The sequence below is a fragment of the Dama dama genome, chromosome 18, assembly GCF_033118175.1.
Source record: "Dama dama isolate Ldn47 chromosome 18, ASM3311817v1, whole genome shotgun sequence".
NCBI classification, from domain to species: Eukaryota; Metazoa; Chordata; class Mammalia; order Artiodactyla; family Cervidae; genus Dama; species Dama dama.
In genome coordinates, this window is record NC_083698.1 from 14,989,013 (window position 1) to 15,010,793 (window position 21,781).

Consider the following 21,781-nt stretch of genomic DNA (forward strand, 5'->3'; position numbering starts at 1 on the left):
ATCAGCCTTTTTCCTTTGTGCAAAAAAAAAAAAATCATAAAAAAATCTGTATGCATTTTATTTTAAATTCTTTTAATTTATGAACTGCTTGATACTAACCTGAAGGGTTTGGGAGCCCTGAGATTAGTAGAGTGAAGTCACATTATGTTAGGCAGGAAGCAGCAGTTGGATAGATGTTGATAATAATAAAACCTGGAAAGGTCAGTCTGTGAAAATAAATGTAATACTTAAATTACTCAGTCATTTACTTTCTCTCAAAAAGTAATAAGTTAATCTTGTTCCCCCAAAAAACCTCTGAGACTGGTAGTTTTCTTTTCAATTCCTTTCATCTTAGGCAATCTTTTGTATATCATGCAAAAGGCCATACAATTAGCATGAAATGAGAGAGTGCTTTTTCAATTTGATGAATAAGGGCTCTTTTTTCCTCCAGCTGTTCTGCATGCAAGGTGGCGGTCTGTATCTCACCAGCAGACAGACTATTTGGTATCTACTCTATAAGTAGCTCCCAGTTTTTATATCTGTGCCTTAATGAGGAAGGAGGTCTGGAAGTAATAAAAGTGAGCTTAGAGTGCATTGAAAAAAAAACACCACAATGCCTTAGTGCAGCGCTCCAAGATTCCCAGTTTGGACGTTAAGGGCTTCTCCACCTTGCCCGGGATTCCAAAGATGGCCCTGTCACTCTCTTTTCCTGGCAGTCAATTGAGGACATATTAGTAAGACCTCCCTGAACATGAAAAACTTTTTCTGGGGTGGATCTCTTTTCTGTCATTTATCATGAAAGTATGCTTTGTTAACATACTTTTTTTCCCCCTCAATGTTATCTCTTTTGAAAAGTTTTTATGCCTCTGTATTCTTGTGGGTTTGCCTTTTAGAAATACTTGTCTTTGAAGTTGTAATATTTATGTCAATGAACATTACTTATTCTCTCTTTAAAAATGGTAATGTACTATTTCATTAGTTAGAAGTCCTCCACCTTTGCTGTTTTAAACAACCAAGATGAAATTTCCAATATTGTTGATAAGGTGTTTATAAGTTGTTGGCCATTGATGCTCACGTTTTTATATTGTTGTGTTTTAGAATTCCCTTACATGTAGCTATTCCTAGTGCATAAAAGGAACCAGAATGCCACACGTAGGATGCATAGACCATAACTGAGCCATCTTTCTCCCCTTAAAGTAGTACCATAACTACAGCTGCCAGATTTAGCAAAGAAGAATACTGAATGCTGAGATAAATTTGAATTTCAGATAAACAACCGAATTTTCAGTATAAGTTTGTCTCATGTATTTCCCTGGGGGCTCAGACGGTATAAAGAACCCACCTGCAGTGCAGGAGACCCGGGTTCAGACTCTGGGTTGGGAAGATCCTCTGGAGAAGGGAACTGTCCTATGTAATATCTGTATCATCCTTAGACTTTTTAAAAAATCACCTACGTTTACTTGGGCAACCATAACCACAACTCAATTCTCTTATTAACCCAGAGCCCTTCTGCGCTGGGTGAGGTCAGTCTGCGCCTGGCCCTTGTGCTGTTTGCTGGTCATCCTGCTCCACCCGGCTCTTAGCAATATCAGGATAAGCTGTGGCTCCTTGAGACTCAAAGTATTTCAAGCTTGTTTTCTCATTCATCCATATATTTAGGGGAAGACAGGAAGGGGTATGCTCTGTTCTCATCTCTCCTCAATTTTAAAAAAGAAGGAAATGCTCTCTTAAAAAGTGGTAATGCAATTCTGAAAGCTAAGAGGACACCTAAAGCAGAATTTGACTCTCCTTCTAACCTGCCTCTATTTTTGGTTCATTTAGTGTGAAATCTCTAGCAGTATAATTGCAGATTAAAAAAAAAAACTTCAAAAGAGTGAATTCAGAGAGAACATAATTTCCTTTGTGCTTTGTAAAGAGGGTGGGCAGGTGGATGAAAAGTGACTCTTCCAGAATGGACACCGCGATCCGGGTGAAAGATGTTCCCTTCCTTCTCTTCCCCCACCCTCACCTTCCACACTGGAGAACCAGAGACGAACCTTTACAGTGCACAACCTCATCTCTTGTCATCTGCATAATTATGAAAGTTTCCTAGGTGATGTTCCTCCTTCCAGCCTTGCTCTTTTCTAAATTGACAACTAGCAGTGATTTTTCTAAAATATGAATCTTGGTGTACTGCTGGCTTAACTCCAGTGCCTAACATCATATAAAGTCCCCACTGATGAGCGGGGCATTCAGTGCCCTTTCTGAACTGGGCTTTGCCTTCTTCCACTTCTTTTATTTCCATCTCAGCACTTGATACTACAGCAGTAACAAATATTTGTGGTCCTCGAATGTACCATGCTAATTCGTGTCCCATGCTAATTCATTCCAGCGTTGCATGCACTCTTCCTTCTGCCTAGAATGCACAACTCCTCTTACCTCCCTAGCAAAACGCCATTTGTACTTGAAAGCCCTGAATAGACATCATTTGCTCTGTGAGACTTTCCTTCACCACCCTCACCATCCTTAAAGTGAATTCTCTTCTCCTACTTCATCTCTTGTACACACTGATGTAGTGTCATATACACCAGTGTGTTGTAATGGTTTATTTACTTGTCTGTCTCCTGTAGAAGTTTGCAAGTTTTTTTGAAGATAATTCATCATCATCATCTCCGAATCTCCAGTTTCTCGCACAGTGCCTAGAAAATAGCAAGTAACTGACAGGTGTTTGCACGCCTGAATGGATCTGCTGCCTACTTGGTAAAAGCTATAGGTAGAGCCAGTTCCATTGAGCTGGTCCTGTGTTTCAGCTGCTCCCTACCACAATTTTGTCCTTTATTTCACATCAACTGGTGAAAAGAAGAGTGATTCTTAATTTTCAAATGAACAGCTAATCTACCAATGCTATTTACTAGCTATGGAATTTTCTTATAAATAAAGTACTACCATAGAAAGGGGAGGTTATCGGCAGCCTTGTGTAGTAAACCTGAGTTTGCCTTTGGGACCCTTTCCCATTAGGTCCTGTAGCTCTCATTTTTTGTACCTCCCACCCCTAATGCCTGTCCATGTCTTTGGGGTGTGACTGCAGTCAGAGGATGAGGATGGCTTCAGGGGCCAGGAGAGGGAAGAAGAGATTCTTAATGTAGTAGCCGGATGTTGCTGCTTTCTTGACTGGTCTTCCTATGGGAAAACTCACCTATCTTGTGTTCCATCCCCTCGGGGCCTAACAAATCATGGAAGTTAATTCATAAATTAATTCACAATGAGATATTCGGTTATATTGATAACCTAAAGTGTAACTCTTTCTCTGACAATATGTTCATTTTAAGAGATGCTTTCATCTCCTAACACCAAAGAATGAATAACACTGGCATGATATACTTTATTGGAAGTATATCATGATATACTGTATCTCAAAAAGGTGTTTTTGAGAAAGCTGGAGAACTTTTAATCACCCCTCAGATAGCATAGGGACTTCCCTGGTGACCCAGTGGTAAAAGAATCCACCTGCAATGCAGGGGACACAGGTTCGATCCCTGGATTGGGAAGATCCCCTGGAGAAGGACATGCTACTCCAATATTCTTGCCTGGAAAATCCCATGGACAGAGGAGAGGAGCCTGGCAGGCTACAAACTGTGGAGTCACAAGAGTTGGACACAGCTTAGCGACTAAACCACCCACCCACCACCAGATAGTATTACCTAGGGCTGTCTGTAATGAGTCTACATATGCACAAATCAGGAATTGCATTTGATTGCCAGCAATAGAGACTCAAACTGTGGCTTAAACAAATTAGGTGTATATTTTTCTTCATCTGAGAATGTCCTAAGTTAGGCAATTGAGAGCCAGTATAATGACTGTATGGCACCATCAATATCCTAGACTCTGTCTTTCCACTCGACCACCTTTAGTGTGTGGCTTCTATAACCCAGGTTGCCTCTTCATTATAGTATGGCCATGCATCTCCAGCCACAGAAGGAGAGGATTAAAGCAAAAGCAAGCTCCTTTTAAATGGCTTTTCCAAAAGCCCCACCCAACAGCATCTTATTGACCATCTCTACCAGCAGGAATGGTGGGAAAATGTTGGAAGCTAGGCACATTGCCATGATATATTATCTATAACTAAGGAAGCAAGGTATGTAACTAGTAATCTTACACCAGTCCAGATTAGGGCAAATAATCTGTTAGTTCTTGCCTTTATGGGATCATTCAAATAGGTACTTAGAACTAAAAATTGGTTTATTTTAGTTAATACTATAATAGAATTTCCTTTGACGTAGTTACTTAAATATAAATATAAGGCATTATAAGACTATTCAGGAAATATTTATCAGCATGCCCCGTTTGCTCAGCGCCACAGAAATGAATGAATTTTTTTTTGCCCACAAGTTGTTTATCAGTCTAATAGTCCAGGACACAGACATGTGAAAATTTAAAAAATGGTGTATTAGAGCATATGATTATGTGCTAATCATATGGTAAAAATGAAATCATATAACATAGACTAAATTCTAGAGATGTTCACATTTCAGAGAGTCATGACCATGGCTGCAGGGGCCAAGGAGGACCTTCTGCAAAAAGTGGGAGACGAATAGAATGGGACAGGCCAACAAGAATGGTGGAGACAGCGCCTGCCCACCCCCAGCCTGTACCACCTGTTGTTTTTAGGGCACTTACATTAATATATTTTATATACTTATTTAAATATTTTTAGTATTTTAAATCGATGCAAGTTTTAACTCAATATATGTATGTATTTAAAGAGAAAATTTCATGCTAGTATCATAAATGTCAAACCAGCTTTCCTTGCCAACTAAAAGATAACTTAAGGAAATGGTGATATTAAAATTTTTAAATCCATAAAGGAGTAGAAAAGTCCAAGTCAGATTAAGTTTTTCAGAGGGAAAATGCAATGTTCTGTGATCAGAACTTGATATACGTGTGGATTGAAATTTTTCCTGCTTGCTCACAGTAACACTAAAAACCAGATTTAGCAACTAAAAACCAATTATCTTACTGGATATAGAACCTCCAGTCTGTCCGAAACACCAAATCCATTGAGCCAGATATCTCTTACACTACTCACTGATTGCAAAACATTAATATCACCATTTTCTTAAGTTATCTTTTAGCTGACAAGGAAAGTTGGTTTTACATTTATGATACTGGTGTGAAATTTTCTCTTCAAATATATGTATCGAGTTAAAAGCATAGGTCAATTTTTAAACTATAAATAAATATTTTAAAATACTAAAGCTATTTAAATAAATAAGTATATAGAATACATAGAACCAGTTTTTAAGCAAAATGGTATAGATGACTTTTCTGACAAGCGTTTTGTTTCAGGCAGTTGTATGGCCATTTCTTCTTTTGAATGTGTCAGATTATTGAATAATGTTCTGAAAGTGGTGGAATAAAAGTGTTTCTTTGCCATCCACCACTGCCATCTTTTTGGAAAAGTACTTTTGAAAACCTTTTATCAAATTCAAAATATTTTCACTGAGTTCTATATTAGAATTTTCAACCTAGTGTTTTAAGAAGCATAGGGGGTTTTGATAGTTGCTGTTTGATTAAATGGATGGAAGAGCTTGGAAGACTGCTCCCTAGAGCTCTGGTGTTCTGGATTCACATTCAGTCCTAATGATAAACGCGTTTATTTATTGCTCTTCTCCTATGCTTAGGTACTGTGCTGCGCGCAGTGTATGTATATATCATTTAATTCTCCCCGTTTTTACAGTTGAGAAAACCGACCCTTAGGAAAGTGAGACGTCTGCAGGTCACAGCTTGAATTCAGATCGACTCAGCTCAAACACTGAGGTGCCAAGTCCCTGTCACTAGGTCACAGTCGGGGCGGCAGCGCTGCCTCGGCCGTCCCAGAGCCCCTGGTTCTGAGCTCACGGCAGCCAGGTCACCCCCCAGGGACCCCGCTCACGTGGGCCTGTGTGCACACGCTGCTCACACAGGTAGGAGCTGGGGGCCGCTCCTGAAGGCTTGGACCCAGAAAAGAAAGGCGGTACCCTTGACTTGCCGTGCCCTCTCCTCTGCCTGTCGTCTTGCCCATGAAGCCCCCCTGAACCCGGACCCCAGCCTTCCAGGCGCCCTCCTCAGCCCTTGCACAGCCGCTGGTACAGATCCTCATTCCTCAGGAATCACTGACTGGATCAGAGGGAATGATGACTACAAGTCCATTGGTCCGTATCATCCAGGCCTTTGGATGCCAAATCTGAAACCTTGACCTCGATTTTGTATGTGACTAGGATGTCACTGACAATAATGTTATCTTTAAATTAGGGTAGATAAAAATCAGGGGTTTCTCTTCAGAACACAAAGATGGAACATTGTTCCAAGGGGAGAAATTTCTAATTATATAACATTGACTATATAGTCACATCATTTCCTAAGGAGACATCTTCAGTGCACTGTAATGTCTCCCAAACATTTTCTTGTTTTTTCAAGAAAATGTTTTTCAGTAGCAGTTCTTAGCTCTAGTGCTAATGAGGATTTGTCTTTGGATATAGTGGCTAGCAATTTTTCATAACAAGTGTGGTGATCAGTGTAAATTATTTGGGAAATGGATTTTTCCTGGTGAAATATTTGTCATTTAATAAACAGCAGCCATCACTCACATACCTGAATTTAACAGGCAGTCTAATACTAACAAAAATAACTCTCCCTGTTTGGGGGATTTCTATTTGACTTAAATTTTTGTTAAATTTTTAAATATATTCATTTAATCAGTAATTTTTAAGCATCTCTTTTGATCAGAATTTTACATTGTCTTTGGCAATGTGGAAGGGAGCTATAAGGACCTTAGTGGGTACAGATCCTTTGAATATCTGGGAAAGAAAAAACTTAAAGCTTATTTTCCTTTTTATAAATGTGAATGAATAGAGCAAAGAGAATGCAGAAACCTGTACTAGAGACATAATCTTACTTTACTTCTCATATCTGGAGTCTGGCTGAAAAATAATATGTTTCATTTTTATTTTTAAAAAGATACATTTCATGTTATGATATTACTTTAAAAAACAATGTTTTATGCCTTTCATTGACGAAAAATATTTGTGATACAGTATTTACTGATGAAAAATATTTAGGCTTCCCAGGTGGCGCCAATGCAGGACATGCAAGAGATGAGGGTTCGACCCCTGGTTTGGGAAGATCCCCTGGAGAAGGAAATGGCAACCCACTCTAGTATTCTTGCCTGGAAATCCCATGGACAAAGGAGCCTGGTGGGCGCATTATTGTCATTATGCAACCCCTCCATGGGGTTGCAAAGAGTTGGACACGACTGAGCAACTAAGCAGGCACACCTGCAACACGCGATTGACATTTATGAAAAATATTTATGATACGTTAATCCTGCTGATACTTGTCCCAATACGACATTAGAGCAAACATGCAGTATCAGCCTGCTGGTTGCCCTTGGTCACGTAGGATTTAGGGGTTTGAGTCACGTGCAGTGCATCCTTTTCCTCACATTTAATTATTCACTAGGTGCTGTCAGAGACTCTCTTGTTTGTCCTCTCTTTTACCTCTCCTGTGCCAAGATCAGAGATCAGACCCTCATCATCCCTCAGCCGATGTATTACAAAGTGTCCTGACAGATCTTTCTGCCTCCTGACTTTCACCTTCCTGGTCTGTTCTGTACACGGTGTCAGAGCTTTATATTTTAAAAAAAAAGAAAGAAAAACTTATATTCTCATCCCCCTTGCTATATTATTTATAAAAATAATTATAAATCAGTCCTTAAAATATATGTTTTGTGGCTGTTGAATCCTCATATCTCTAATTCTTAAAGGGATATTATTAATGATACACAAATACTAATGATACACATTTTTCAGGAAATTTATTTGTACTCAGTTAGATACTTTGGGCTGGTATAAATTGAATGCTCCTAACTAGTAATTTGATGTAAATTCACAGCAGTTAGAATTAAGGTAACATTAATTTTACTCTGTTTTAGTCCCTCACCCCATGTATTTATGTCCAGCATGTCCTCATCTCACAGCTACTACAACTAGAACATTCTAAGTACCCATCCCTTGTGGGAACTTATTCCTCTTACATAGCTTTGACTGTATCATTCATTGGGGACACATCATATGATTATCATATTTGATTATCTGAAATATTATAAAACCAAAAAGAACCAAAAAGTTCTCCTTGTTGGCTCCATTCTAGATGCTCTCTATTTTCCTTTGAATAAAAAAGAAGTCAAAGTAGAGTCTAAATCAAAGACCTGTTTCACTATTCTGAAATGTGGTTACTTAGTTTTGCCTTTGCTTTCAGGCTCATTTTTGCTAATTTATGTGAACCATGGACCCTACCTGGTGACCAGGGTCAGTGTTCAGAGCCGGAGACTGAGAATCCAATTCCCTTTGTGTCTGTTTGACAATTACCTAACTTTCCTGTATTTCCTCCTTGACACCGTTGGGATAATTGCCTTTTGTATCTCATAAGAGTATTGTGAGATTAATTAATGTTTGTAAAGTGTTTTCAGGATCAGGATGAAAGGTATCAATTTGTAAGCATGTGATATTATTATAATTATTAGTAGTAATAGGGATGGTTGTTTAATGCAAATTTTCATCTGAGTGTAGGGTCATATTTTCAAAGGACTATCTCTTTCTTTGTGGCCAGATGTGGATACAATTAACCCTTCACCCTTTATTTTGAAGATACAATTAGCAAATTGTGTGTGCAATTAGACTTGTATGCAGTTTTTGCCAGAACAACTAATTACAGCCTTGGTAAAAGTCCTTTTGGAAATGCAGGCCCTTTGAATCTCGACTGTCCCTATCTGTGTAATAAGCAGCTTGTGCTAAGCATATTTTGGGGCCATGAAGGCTCCTCTATATTGAAGAATTGCTTTTGCGGTTGCTAGAGAAAGATTTTATGTTCTTGAAGCCATACCTTTTGTCTTTTGCCATCAAGCCTAAAAAGTCTTTCACATAGTTTGGGTTTCAAACGTTTTTTGATTTTTCTTAATCTTAACATTCAGCTGAAAGCCCACAGATTGCATTTTGTGACACAGCTTTTTTTTGGGTGGGGGAGTGGTAATTTTTTTTTCTGCCTTGAAAACCCCATTTCCTTTCTGTCTTTAATCCAGACAGATCATCCCATATTGTCCTTACTCACTAAAGAGTGCGTCAGGAACAGATTAGCACTCATCCTCTCTTCTCAGATATGGCCTCATGACAGCATTTTACAGGGGACTTTTAATCACTGTAATGTAAATTCTATTTATACAGGAGAGTAGAAAGATTACTCAAGAGACCAGGGAGATACTCTTGTATCTGTTTGTCTCCACTGATCCACTGTTATTAAGTGAGAGGGGAATGTTCACAGCTTTTAATGGTAAGTTTAAAAACAGCCTTTAAAAAGATATCTACTCTTTAACACTTCTTGTCACTGATAATCCTTGAACTTGACTTTATGTAAGGCAGGATCCTACCACCATAGGAGATTCAGAGATAAGCAAGACACTTGCTATCTTCCAGGAGCTTAGAACTAAGTGTTGAAGATATGAAAGGTGCTTAGGTCTGCAGATTGCAGTCAGCACGTACAGGGTTTTGGGATGGAGTTGCGGGGAGGTGGTGATCACACTGATCAGGCCAGGGGCATTGGCACATGCTTCTTAGGAGCCATATTTGGGCTGGGACTTGAAGGACAGGTCAACTTTTGATAGACAAGAAGGGAAGTTTGAGAGACAAGAGGGGAGGTTTTTGTATAAGCAGAGATTTGTTGTCATTTAGTGACTCTCTTGCGACCCCATGGACTGTAGCCTGCCTGCCTCCTCTGTCCATAGGATTTTCCAGGCAAGAATACTAGAGTAGGTTGCCATTTCCTCCACAGGGGATCTTCCCGACCCAGGGATCAAACCCACATCTGCTGCATCAGCAGGCAGGTTTTTTGTTTGTTTTGTTTTTTTTTACCGCTGAGCCACCTGGGAAGCCCAGCACCAAGCTGGTAAAATGGAGCCAGGTTCAGGGAAGAGTGGTTGATTTTGCTAGAGCAATAGTGATCTTATAAGGGAAATAGTACAATATGAAACTGGAAAGACAGCTGGAGCCACATTGTGGAGGGCCCTGAAAGATAGGTACAAAAAGTTACATATAATTCAGCTGTCAACATGAAGCCATTGCATGGTTTTGATAGTGAAATTACCAGAGCCATGCTTTAAAATTAAGCCAGCCCCAGCATGCCAGACAAAGTGCAGCCCGGACGGACTAGAGGAGGGAGCTGCCTTCAGAGGTGTCGCCAAAATTAAGACCAGAGTCATCTCTGGGGGGTTAGCACTGGGACTGAGAAAGAGAGGTATTATATACATGAGGCATGAGCTAGTATTTCTTGATCTTGGCAGTTGTCCTGACATAGAGTTGAAACACAGGAAGGAGCTAGGTCAAGATGACTGGGAAGAAAGAAGGAAGTAGCTTTCATTGAAATAGTGATGTCAGGAGCGGGGGAGATTGAAGAGAATTCACTCTTGGGAATTATCACAGGATGGCATGTTTATACAAATAGACAAAGATAGCGGGACAGGAGAAGATTAATTCTAGATATCCAGTGTAATGTTTCCACTAAGACTAGTGGAAAATAATTATATTTTATCTCAACAACAGAATCAACTTGTATTGCTGAGGCAACCTATGAACATGGCCAATGAGAGAATATAAATATAAAGCTTGAAGAAATTAAACAAGTACATTTCTTGGAGCCTATTAACCTTTATCCTACGAAAAATGAATTGGAAAGCTATACATACATGATAAATGTCCAAAACATAGCTCTGTGTGTATGCTCAAAGAATATCTTTAGTCACCAAAAAGCAGCTAGGACATTGGTGGTTAGTTTTTCAAGTTTCTATTTGAAACACTTGGAATGAAGAAGCCAGAGCAAAATAGTATTCTCATATCTAATCTTCGAAAAGTCTGTGCTCCATCTTATTCTGTCAAACACTGTTTTTAAGGAGGTCCTGTGGACCGTTTATCTTACTATCAGCCTCAGGAATATGGAGATTTACCCAAATACCCCTAACTTCCCTGGATAACCTGATATGATTCTGTCATCCATAAATTTCCTATCCTTTTTCAGTCTTTTAACATTTTCAGGTTTCACCATGTCACCGAACAAGAAATCTCATAATTCAGGAAACTAATTATTATCAGAAATACCAATTATTTTGAGAAAAAGGCTTCTCAACCTTCATTTGTAAAACAAAAAAGTCTATAATCCATATGGTAGATGCTCTATGCACATAATTTTGGTTGCCTTTTTTCTCTAGTACTGAGGCATTGTGGAAAGACTGTGAGCTTTGGAGTAATACTAGTCACCTTTTCCATACCTAATGCAAATGATGATACTTTATCCTTCCATCTGTTCAGACTAAATCTTTGGCGTTATGTTGACTCCTCTTAGCGCTCGTGCCTACGTCCAACCCACCAGCCAATTCTGCTGAGTTTGCCTTCAGTTACATCCAGAGTCTATGCTTCCTGTCCCTTCACTGCCACCTCTGTCCAAGCAACCACCACCTCCTACCTATGTTACTACTGTAGCTTCTTAATTCTCTCTTCCATCCTCGGCGCTCTGTTCTCAGCAATCCAAAGGACATAGTGATTCTTTTCAAGCATAAGGCAGATCACTCTCAATTACAAGCCGAAGTCTTTGACCGTAAACTTAAGGCCCCACACAGTCTGCTCTCCCAGGAGCTGCTCCCCCACTCCCAGAGTCCTTTTTCAGGCTACTTCAGCCTCATTGCCTCATGTCTGTGCTTTTGCATGGGCTGTTCTGGCCTGGAACACACTTCCCTCATCTCCTGCAAGTGTTTGTTCACTTAACATCTTCTCAGGAAAGCCTTTCTGACTGTTCAGAATTGTAACTCCCCAAATCTCTCCATCCCTCCTTTGTGTTTTCTTTTTCTCATATTAGCTATCACCATCTACTATTAGATGATCTACTTCACATGATTGTATTCTGTGTCCATCCCAGTGCTTATTAATGCCTGGCGTAGTGGAGGGACTCAGGAGGTACTTACTACTTTTTTTCCCCAAGCTTTCTAAAAGCTAGTTTTTATTCTTGGCTGTGCCGGGTCTTTGTTGCCGCATGTGGGTTTTCTCTAGCTGCAGTGAGCAGGGGCTGCTCTTCATTGTGGTGTGCAGGCTTCTCATCACACTGGTGGTGGTTTAGTCGCTAAGTCATGTCCAACTCTTGCGACCCCATGGACTGTAGCCTGCCAGGCTCCTCTGTCCATGGGATTCTCCAGGCAAGAATACTGGAGTGGGTCACCATTTCCTTCTCCATGGAGGTACTTGTTGAATGGATGAAAACAGCCATACTTTTAGGCACCGATTATTATATGCAGTTATACCTCAGAACAACACATATTTGCTCAATAAATGCTACCTTCACTCTTTCCCTTTCATTTCTCAAGGCATAGTATATGACATTTTAATTGTAACCTCTATTTTCTTTTTCTTTGCCTTTTTATATTTAACTTTCTTTGTGATGTCTAGTCATTCACTCATTCACTGATTGAGTCAATGCATATTTATGGAGCCCCCTAATAATATAGGCATTAACATGACAGCCATGGTCCTTTCTTATGCAGCTTATATTCTAGTGCAGAGAACTGAGCAATAAACAAGTAAAATAATTCTAATAGTAGTAAGTGCTGTGAAGAAAATAGAATTTTGTGCTAGTATGATAGGCAGCATGAGAAAGTACAAGTCTTATATTTTGGTTAATGGAGGGGAATATTTGTCCTTCAATAAAGGGATGTAAAACTCATTTACCAAAATAGCTGATATGTCTGATCTTAAAATATATTAGATTTTATTTTAGGCTTCCTGGAGTTTCTTGCCTCCTTTTAGTTTATATTCTTTTCATTCCTGTGGATAATATCTTGGCTTTGTGTTTTTCTCTAATGACATAGAAGATGTTATTGTTCTTATTTACGTAAGTGGCTATTTTCATAGACCCTTAAAACATTCTCCAAATTTTGCCTGTCAAATCCAAGAATTGTCCCTTTTCCCCTTTGCAACGTGTAAAATGTAATCTTTCACACTCTGTCTTACTTAATAGTCTTTATTCATCTAACCTTAAGGGTTCAGCTCAGTCACTCAGTTGTGTTCGACCTGTTGAAACCATGGACTGCAGCACACCAGTCTTCCCTGTCCATCACCAACTCCCAGAGCTTACTCAAACTCCTGTCTCTTGAGTCAGTGATGCCATCCAACCCCACCCTCTGTCATCCCCTTAATTTTAAGGGTTAGATTTTATTAATTGTATTAAATAACTATTCTTTATCTGGTTTCATATCTATAGCAATTACAGTGACATCGCCATATTTAATGACTTTTCATGCTTACCATCAATCTTTACACAAAGTTTTATTTTCCTAAATTTCTTAATTATGATGTTAAACATCTTTAGAAAATTGCTTTAAGAATGGTTTGAATATAGGTTTAAGCTGTTGCATATTTAATAGTTTTTCTGTTTTTATACATGAACAGTACTTTTATTGACTAGAAAATTCTTATGTCAGAATCTTTGATTTGCTCAAGATTATGTGTATCACTCCACTGTCTTATGCATAGGTAATTTTTTTTTCTGTTTCATCCTTTATTTTCCTTATCTTTGAAATTTAAACATTTATCATGTATAGTATAATATCTGGAGAAGGAAGTGGCAACCCACTCCAGTATTCTTGCCTAGAGAATCCTGTGGACGGAGGAGCCTGGTGGGCTGCTCTCCATAGGGTCGCACAGAGTTGGACATGACTGAAGCGACTTAGCATGCATGCATGCATTGGAGAAGGAAATGACAACCCACTCCAGTGTTCTTGCCTGGAGAATCCCAGGGATGGAGGAGCCTGATGGGCTGCCATCTATGGGGTCGCACAGAGTCAGACACGACTGAAGCGACTTAGCAGCAGCAGCATAATATCTGGGTCTCAAGCATTTCTTTTTCAAAAATATCCTTTAGTGTAGTAGTTTAGATCTCAGTTCTCTTCCCTTTTTACTTTTTGTCATCTGGTCTCTTTTTAAATTTTGTCATTACATTTTTCAGTTACTTGGTAATACCTTTAAAAGGCTCAAAGAAACCTGAAGTCAAGAACTGAGGGCAATTTAAGCTGAGTTATTAGTGTCCTCAGGCTCAGGCAGAAGCAAATGTAAATCCTTTCTGGAGGAATCCCTTTTCATCAAGCCGAAAAGATTCTCACAGATGGAGTTCCAAGGAATATTAGTTCTTCAGCCAGAAATCATAAAATACATAAGGAAACAAGGCTGAATGAGTGAGAGTTAACAAAAAATAGAAGAATCAGATATCTAGAGATCTCAGATACTGGTATATCTCATAATGTAAAATAATTATGTTTCTGTATTTAAAGAGTAAGGGACAGGCTTGAAAATATAAGGATCCAGAGACTGTTTAAAAAGATCAAGCATATTTGGAAAAGAACACAATGAGTCATTAGAAATTAAAAATAGTCGTGCAATGCACAGGTTGACATTTAGCATCCTATACATAAATGAAGAGAGATCTCATGCGTTAAAAGACATCCAAAGGAGTTACTCATAATGCAACACAGAGAGATACAGAAATATAAAACTGTTGCATGGAAGGTGCTAATATTATATAGAAAGTGAAAGTGTTAGTCACTCAGTTGTGTCCGACTCTTTGTGGCCCCATGGTTGTAGCCCGCCAGGCTTCTCTGTCCATGGGGTTACCCAAGCAAGAATACTGGAGTGGGTTACCATACCCTTCTCCAGGGGATCTTCCTAACCCAGGGATTGAACCTGGGTCTCCTGCATTGCAGGCAGATTCTTTACCATCTGAGTCACTTGGGAATCCCATATATAGGGCTGTAATGAAATACTAAAACATAATATATACTAATGTATAGTATATATATATATAAAACAGTAATATAAATATTATAATAATTATAAGTAATTATTATTATAACAGATACTGTGTTAGTATATAATACATAATGTTACAGTATAATGAAGTGAGGAGGTCTGACATGCATCTTAACTGGAATTCCAGAAGCAGAGGAGTCAAAATCAGAGGATGGAGCAGAGTCAGTATTTGAAAAGATAGGAACTAATAACTCTCCAAAACTGGTGAAAGACATCAATCTTCAGATTTAGCAAGCCTCCCAAAATTCCAGAAAGAATGAATAGAAATAAATACACATGAGACATATCATAGTGAACCTATACAACACCAAAGACAAATAAGATATCTTAAAAGGTCGCTTCAAAGGAAAGTAGACTTAAAACTGACTTGCCAGTAACAACCATGGAGCCAGAAGGCTGTGAAGTAATATCTTCAAAGTGGGGAGACGATATAATTGCCAACCTAGAATTCCATATTCAGCAAAATTTTAAGAATAAGTGTAGATAAAGTTCTTTCCAGGTAGATAGAACCTGGGAGAATATGTACCAAGAGACCATCTCTAAAAGCAATTCTAATTGATGTACTTTAGGCAAAAGGAAAATGATCCCAGATGGAAGACCTTAGCTGCAGAAAGGAATGATAAACTAAGAAAGTTCATATGAGAATAAATCTAAGCTAAAGTTGATTTATAACACCAAAATAGTAATGGCTTATAGCAAATAACTTAGGAAGGAAGTAGCTGAAATAATTCTAAGGTCCTCGATTTATGTAGGAGGATGGTAAAATTACTGACATTCTCTGTTCAGTGCATGTTAACATTTCTAGGGTGATCACAAAAAAGATATAGTAGAACTTCTAAATATAGTGGAGATTTTAAAAGGAATAAAAACATTCAGTCAACCCAAGAGAAAGTAAAAGAGGAGAAAGAACACACATAAGACAGTAGAATAAATTCAGATAAGTCACTAAATGTGTGTAAGTTAACAAAACCTTGCTGTTAAAAATTGGTACGGCCATTATGGAAAACTTTATGGAGTTTTATTTTGTATTTTTAATTAAAAATAGAACTACCATATGATACAGCAGTCCCACTTCTGGGTATATACCTGAAGGAAATGAAATCAGTATCTTGAAGACAGTTTGCACCCCTGTGTTTATCGTGGCATTGTTTGTAACAGCCAAGGTAAGGTATGGAAACAACCCAAGTGTCTATTGATGGAGAAATGGATAAAGAAAATATGATTTTTATAAATACACACATGCAGTTGAGCCTTGAACACCTGACCTGCTGCAAAGTCAAAAATCTGCTTGTAACCTATAGTTGGCCCTCAGGGTGCGCGATTCAGCCAGCCTCGGATCCTGTAGTACTGTAGTATCTACTGTTGGAAAAAATCTGTTAGTGGACTCATGCAGTTCAAACCCATATTGTTCAAGGTCAGCAGTATGTATGTTGTATGATTACTTGACCATAAAAAAGAAGGCAAACCTGCCACTGGTGACAACATGGCTGAAACTTGAGGACATTTATAGTAAGTAAAGTAGGTCAGAGAAAAACATACTATGATCTCTCATATATGTGGAATCTAAAAAACTCTTTTTAAAAAAATGAACTGAAATAGAGTAGATTGGTGGTTGCCAAGGGAGTCGGGTAATTGGGGAGATGTTATCCAGAGGTACAGTCTTCTAGTTAGAAGATGAGTAAGTTTGGGGGCTCTCAACGATAGTGTGGTGACTAAAGGTAACAGTACTATATTGCATACCTGAACATAACCAGGAGAGTAGATCTTAAATATTCTCAGCACACCCACCCACATCCCCTACCGTATACACACACATAGTAATCATGTGAGGTGATTAAGGTGGAAGTAACCTCACTCAGACTTCCCTGGTGGCTCAGACAGTAAAGGGTCTGTCTACAATGCGGGAGACCTGGGTTCAATCCCTCTGTTGGGAAGATCCCCTGGAGAAGGAAATGGCAACCCACTCCAGTACTCTTGCCTAGAAAACCCCATGGACTGAGGAGCCTGGTGTCCATGGGGTCGCAAAGAGTCAGACACAACTGAGAGATTTCACTTCACTTAACCTCACTCATGGCAAATAGATGGGGGAAACAGTGGAAACAGTGGCTGACTTTATATTTTTGGGCTCCAAAATCACTGCAGATGGTGACTACAGCCATGATATTAAAAGACACTTACTCCTTAGAAGGAAAGTTATGACCAATCTAGATAGCATATTAAAAAGCAGAGACATTACTTTGCCAACAGAGGTCCGTCTGGTCAAGCCTATGGTTTTTCCAGTGGTCATGTACGGATGTGAGAGTTGAACTGTAAAGAAAGCTGAGCGCCAAAGAATTGATGCTTTTGAACTGTGGTGTTGGAGAAGACTCTTGAGAATCCCTTGGACAGCAAGGAGATCCAACCAGTCCATCCTAAAGGAGATCAGTCCTAGGTGTTTATTGGAGGGACTGATGCTGAAGCTGAAGCTCTAATACTTTGGCCACCTGATGTGAAGAGCTGACTCATTTGAAAAGACCCTGATGCTGGGAAAGATTGAGGGCAGGAGGAGAAGGGGACGACAGAGGATGAGATGGTTGGATGGCATCACCAACTCAATGGACATGAGTTTGGGTAGACTCAGGGAGTTGGTAATGGACAGGGAGGCCTGGCATGCTGCAGTTCATGGGGTCGCAAAGAGTCGGACACGACTGAGCAACTGAACTGAACCTCATTCTGATAATCATTTCACAATATATATCAAATGATCACATTGTATACTTTAAACTTACATAATGGTATATGTCAGTTATATTTTAATACAGCTGGAAAAATAGGAATAGCATTCACTTCCTGGTGAGGGAGGGGAAAGAATGGGGGTGGGCAGGAGAGACACAGAGTAGCTTTCAGAGTTTCTAGTAATGTTCTGTTCCTTCAACTAAGTGGTAAAATACAAATCCTCTGTGCCTTACACATACTTTTAACATATTATCTCCTCATTGTTTAAGAAATGAAATGAAATACACAGAGGAATGGGGGAAGGAAGTGTGCAAACAACGAGGATGGAGACTTCTTCCGGGCATCTTACCATACAGGAGAACAGAGCAGTGGAACAATAGGAGGAGAGAAATGAATAAAAAATTAAAAAACAAAAAGAAAAGTAGCAGCTGTTATATCATGTTGGAGGCAAACAGGAGTTATCTAGAAAAGAGGTGAAATATCATGATGAGAAAGAGGGGGTAATTTCAAGAACAAAGTCCTTGAGAAGTGATGCAGTATACAGATGGTTTGGTCTTCAGGACAGTGTATCCAGTTTAATGGGGAGTGGGGGAAATTATATGGTGCACTTAAAAGTAAGTTGGTAAATTTGTTGGTGGGAGACAAAGACGACCTCTAGAGGTTTTTGATCACAAATTTAAAATGAAACTAGTCAGCATGATTCTGTGCTTTCCTTCAACCCGCATCCAGGTAACAACTCAAGTGCATGCAGGTTTGCAGTTGGCATAGAATTGGGTTTAACTGGGCTTGAGGTTTCACTGAAGGTGTGTGCAGTGAAATAATCACAGTGATGAGACACAGAATCCAAGCTGGAGAGAGAAGGAAAAGATATAATGATATCATGGAACATGAGAAAGTGGCTTGGCCGTCTTCGTGGGTCACTGAATTGCCAGAGTGCAGCTTCTAGAGTGTGTGAAGCAGATGGTCAGGAGGTGGGCATGAATGTGTGTGATTCATGAAATAAAGTTCTGGAATTAGTATTTTCATTATTAACCTCAGGGTCTAAGTGACCATGGACGTGTACCTGGCTGTTACGGTTGAACAGAAAGGATTTTGAAGGTCGTGGAACAGAAAGGATGGAGTATTGATTGGATGGGTGGTGGACTCATGGTTTTCGGTCCTGGCTGCACATAATCTGAGGAACTTTCAAAGAATATCAACCAGTGCCCAGGCCCTTCCCCAGATGAATTAAATCAGCGTCTCTATGTGTAGTTTCTTGGGAACTGAACTGCCATATCCTAAGAGCTCCTCATACAATTATAATGGGCATTCAGGGTTGAGAACCAAGAGTATGAATGTTGGCCAAGAATGATCATAAGAGAAGTGGTAGGGGAAATGCCTTGAAAGTCATTTCTTCAATAAATGGGATCTTCTGGTATTTTTGTTGTTATTATTACCACAATCCTTATCATTATTGACGGTGGCAACAGCAATAGTATTATCCAGGGAAAAGAGTCCAGATCTTAAAAGTCTCAAAGGGTCCTTCGAAAGGTTAAAGCCCGCTTATTTTTAGATGAGCATCAAGGAGAGTTCCTAACAGGGTTTGGAAAAAGAACCTTGGAGGCTGGCAGTATTGTTAATTGACCTTCCAGAGTAATACTAAAGCAAGAAGGCGCTCCACCCCATCATTGCTGACTTGGCAGTCCGCAGGCATCCAAAGCCAGCTGGTCAGGAGCTGGATGCAGCTCCCTGCCCTGGGAGCCAAACAGTTGCCTCGTAGACCTTCTTTTCTCTTGTCAAACCTAAAGGCTGAGACAGCCGATTACTAACAGGGACCTATAAGCCTTAGTTGTGTTTCCGCACTCCTGTCTCCGAGTACAGAGTGGGGAGAAGAGACAGACATTAAACATCTAACACTAATATTTTATATTTTCAGATTGCTTTCTGTGCATCTTTTGCAATCTTGTCCCTTCCCCCACAAAGAAAGAGTGTTAGCAGTCAGCGTGAGCAGTACTGTTTAAAGCTCGTGTGTACTTGCAGGTATTTTGTGCCTCTTCAAGATGTAGTCTCGGTAAAGAATGCAAAGAATTCTACTAGGTACAAACGAACAGAAATAATCTTATTTTTGTGGTTTTGCACATGAAAGCATGTTTTCATGTAGATTCACTGGCTCATTGGGAAAGCTGGCGTGCAAACACGTTAGAAAAGATAATGTCAGAGAAAGGATTGGGAAATACTCCCAACTGGAACATTCCAGATTCGTTCTATTCTAGTTTGAGGAAGAATAAGATACATCTGTCCCTTTATACCCAACCAGATTTTAGTTTGCTATAAAGAGACATAACCTCTTATGGTTTATTCCCAATCCTCTCTGTCCTCCATGATAGCTCTGATCAGCTTGTGTTATAAATGAATAAAAGAGCTAATGTAAAAACCCATCACTTGATACAGGAAGACATTCACTTTTCTCTCTGGCCCTTTATAGAGCAAAAATAATGATGACATGGCTGGATAATGATACTTTTCAGTAAAGAATGTCATTTCTGTAGTGTCTCTATTGGGTGTGTTAAGTAGGGAGAAACAGTTAAACTCGGTACTTCCTTGGCAGTCCAGTGGTTGAGACTTCACCTTCCAGGGCAGGGGTATGGGTTCGACCCCTGGTCGGGGGGCCAAGGTCCCACATGCCTCACCGCCAAAAAACCAAAGAAGTGATGCTGTAGCAAATTCAATAAAAACTTTAAAAATGGTCCACATTTTTTTAAAAAAGACAGTAAACTAAAGTTTGTTTTATAAATCAGTCATCTTTTAAATATAGTCATCTTTTAAGTATTTCAGCTGTGTTTCTGTCCGAATTTTTTCACACCTGAAATTCCCAACTATTCATTTACTGACTGTGTGACACTGTCTTAGCTCTGTGAGGGCCACTTCTTCCTCTGAAAAAACAAGGGTAACTCTCTTTCTGGCTTCTTCACAGAGGTGCTGTTAAAAGCAAATGAGGGTATGAATGTGGAATACTTTGTAAATTAGAAATTGCTACATATAATGGTTTTTGTCATCATTGTCATTCAGGTTTTGTTGTTGTCATTGCTATATTTCTAATCTAAAAGATGGACCTTAAGTTACTTTGATAAGCATGACCAAGACCTAAACAGGTTTAAAACCTGATTTGGCATCGCCATTATGAGCATAAGAACTTAGAGCATTTAAAAGTTTTTATTGTAAGCTATCATAAATTTAGAATGCTTTCTTAAGGTCTAAAAGAAAAATAGTTTTATGTTTTCTGATGACCTGTAGACATTTTCCTGACGGTGCTGAGTAAATTATAGCAAAGCAAATCAAACTGCCTTTTGATATTTTGGACTATTATTGCATGAATATTTTATTGAGGTGAAAGTTTACTATCTGAAGAAAATAATATTACTCTAGGGGAAAAAATAAAGAGTACATCTCTAACTTGATACATATTCTTCAGAAATCTTGGTCACTGGAGCTTCATTGTCGTTTCTTCTAGCCTCCCTGAGAAAATTTTTGTTTTCCCCATTCAACAAATATTTCCTAAGCACCTGTCCCAGGCCAGGCGTGGTTCTCAGGGTTGGAGATAAGAGTACAGTTATGAACTACAGACATGGTCCACTTCCTCCCAGAGCCCAGGGTATGAAGGCAGTTACAGAAACCCTCGTACAGTCTGTTCTGTGGCAGTGAAGGCAGGGTGGGGGTGAGGGGTGGGCGGGTGCCGTGAGCCATCTCTGCCCACTGGAGAATCTCACCATTTCTTAAACATGATTCTGTTTAAGATGGCCCATCCCATACTGCCAGCCCTCCAAACAGCAGTCCGGATGCACAGATTTTAAAATCTATTTAGTGAACCTACTTTGCAGAAATTAAAGTCTCCTTTCCAGTTTAAAAGAAAGAAAAACACAAAATGCTGTATTAAGCCCCCTGCTTTTAAAGCCCTGAGCACCTGACTGCAAAGTCTGTCAAAGGTCAATGGCTTTGGCCTGGAGGTGTCCCTGTCAGAGTTGGTCTGTTCTTGAGAGCACTGCCAAGATGAGCCTCTTTCTGGGCCCAGTCAATTGTTTCTTGGGTGCTTCTAGAACCAACTAAAATGATTGCTTAAAAACTGGCAGAGTCTTCTGTGAGGAACGGTAAACCTCATTCAAAATGAAAGGTTCTCAAAACGTAGAGTGCTTTTCTTCTGA

At 39.4% G+C, this 21,781-nt stretch overlaps 1 protein-coding gene and 1 long non-coding RNA gene across 5 annotated transcripts in view; one reads left to right on the top strand and one right to left on the bottom strand.

Moving 5' to 3' along the window:
• The window catches only part of UMAD1 (UBAP1-MVB12-associated (UMA) domain containing 1), a 311,916-nt gene that overhangs the window by 189,478 nt on the left and 100,657 nt on the right, over window positions 1-21,781 (top strand). The gene's annotated exons all lie outside the window — the stretch shown is intronic.
• LOC133072099 (uncharacterized) overlaps window positions 1-21,781 on the bottom strand; it is a 152,668-nt gene that overhangs the window by 20,487 nt on the left and 110,400 nt on the right. The window contains exon 2 of the long non-coding RNA XR_009696632.1: window positions 100-206. This is a non-coding gene — a long non-coding RNA (uncharacterized LOC133072099). The remainder of the gene's footprint in view (window positions 1-99; window positions 207-21,781) is intronic.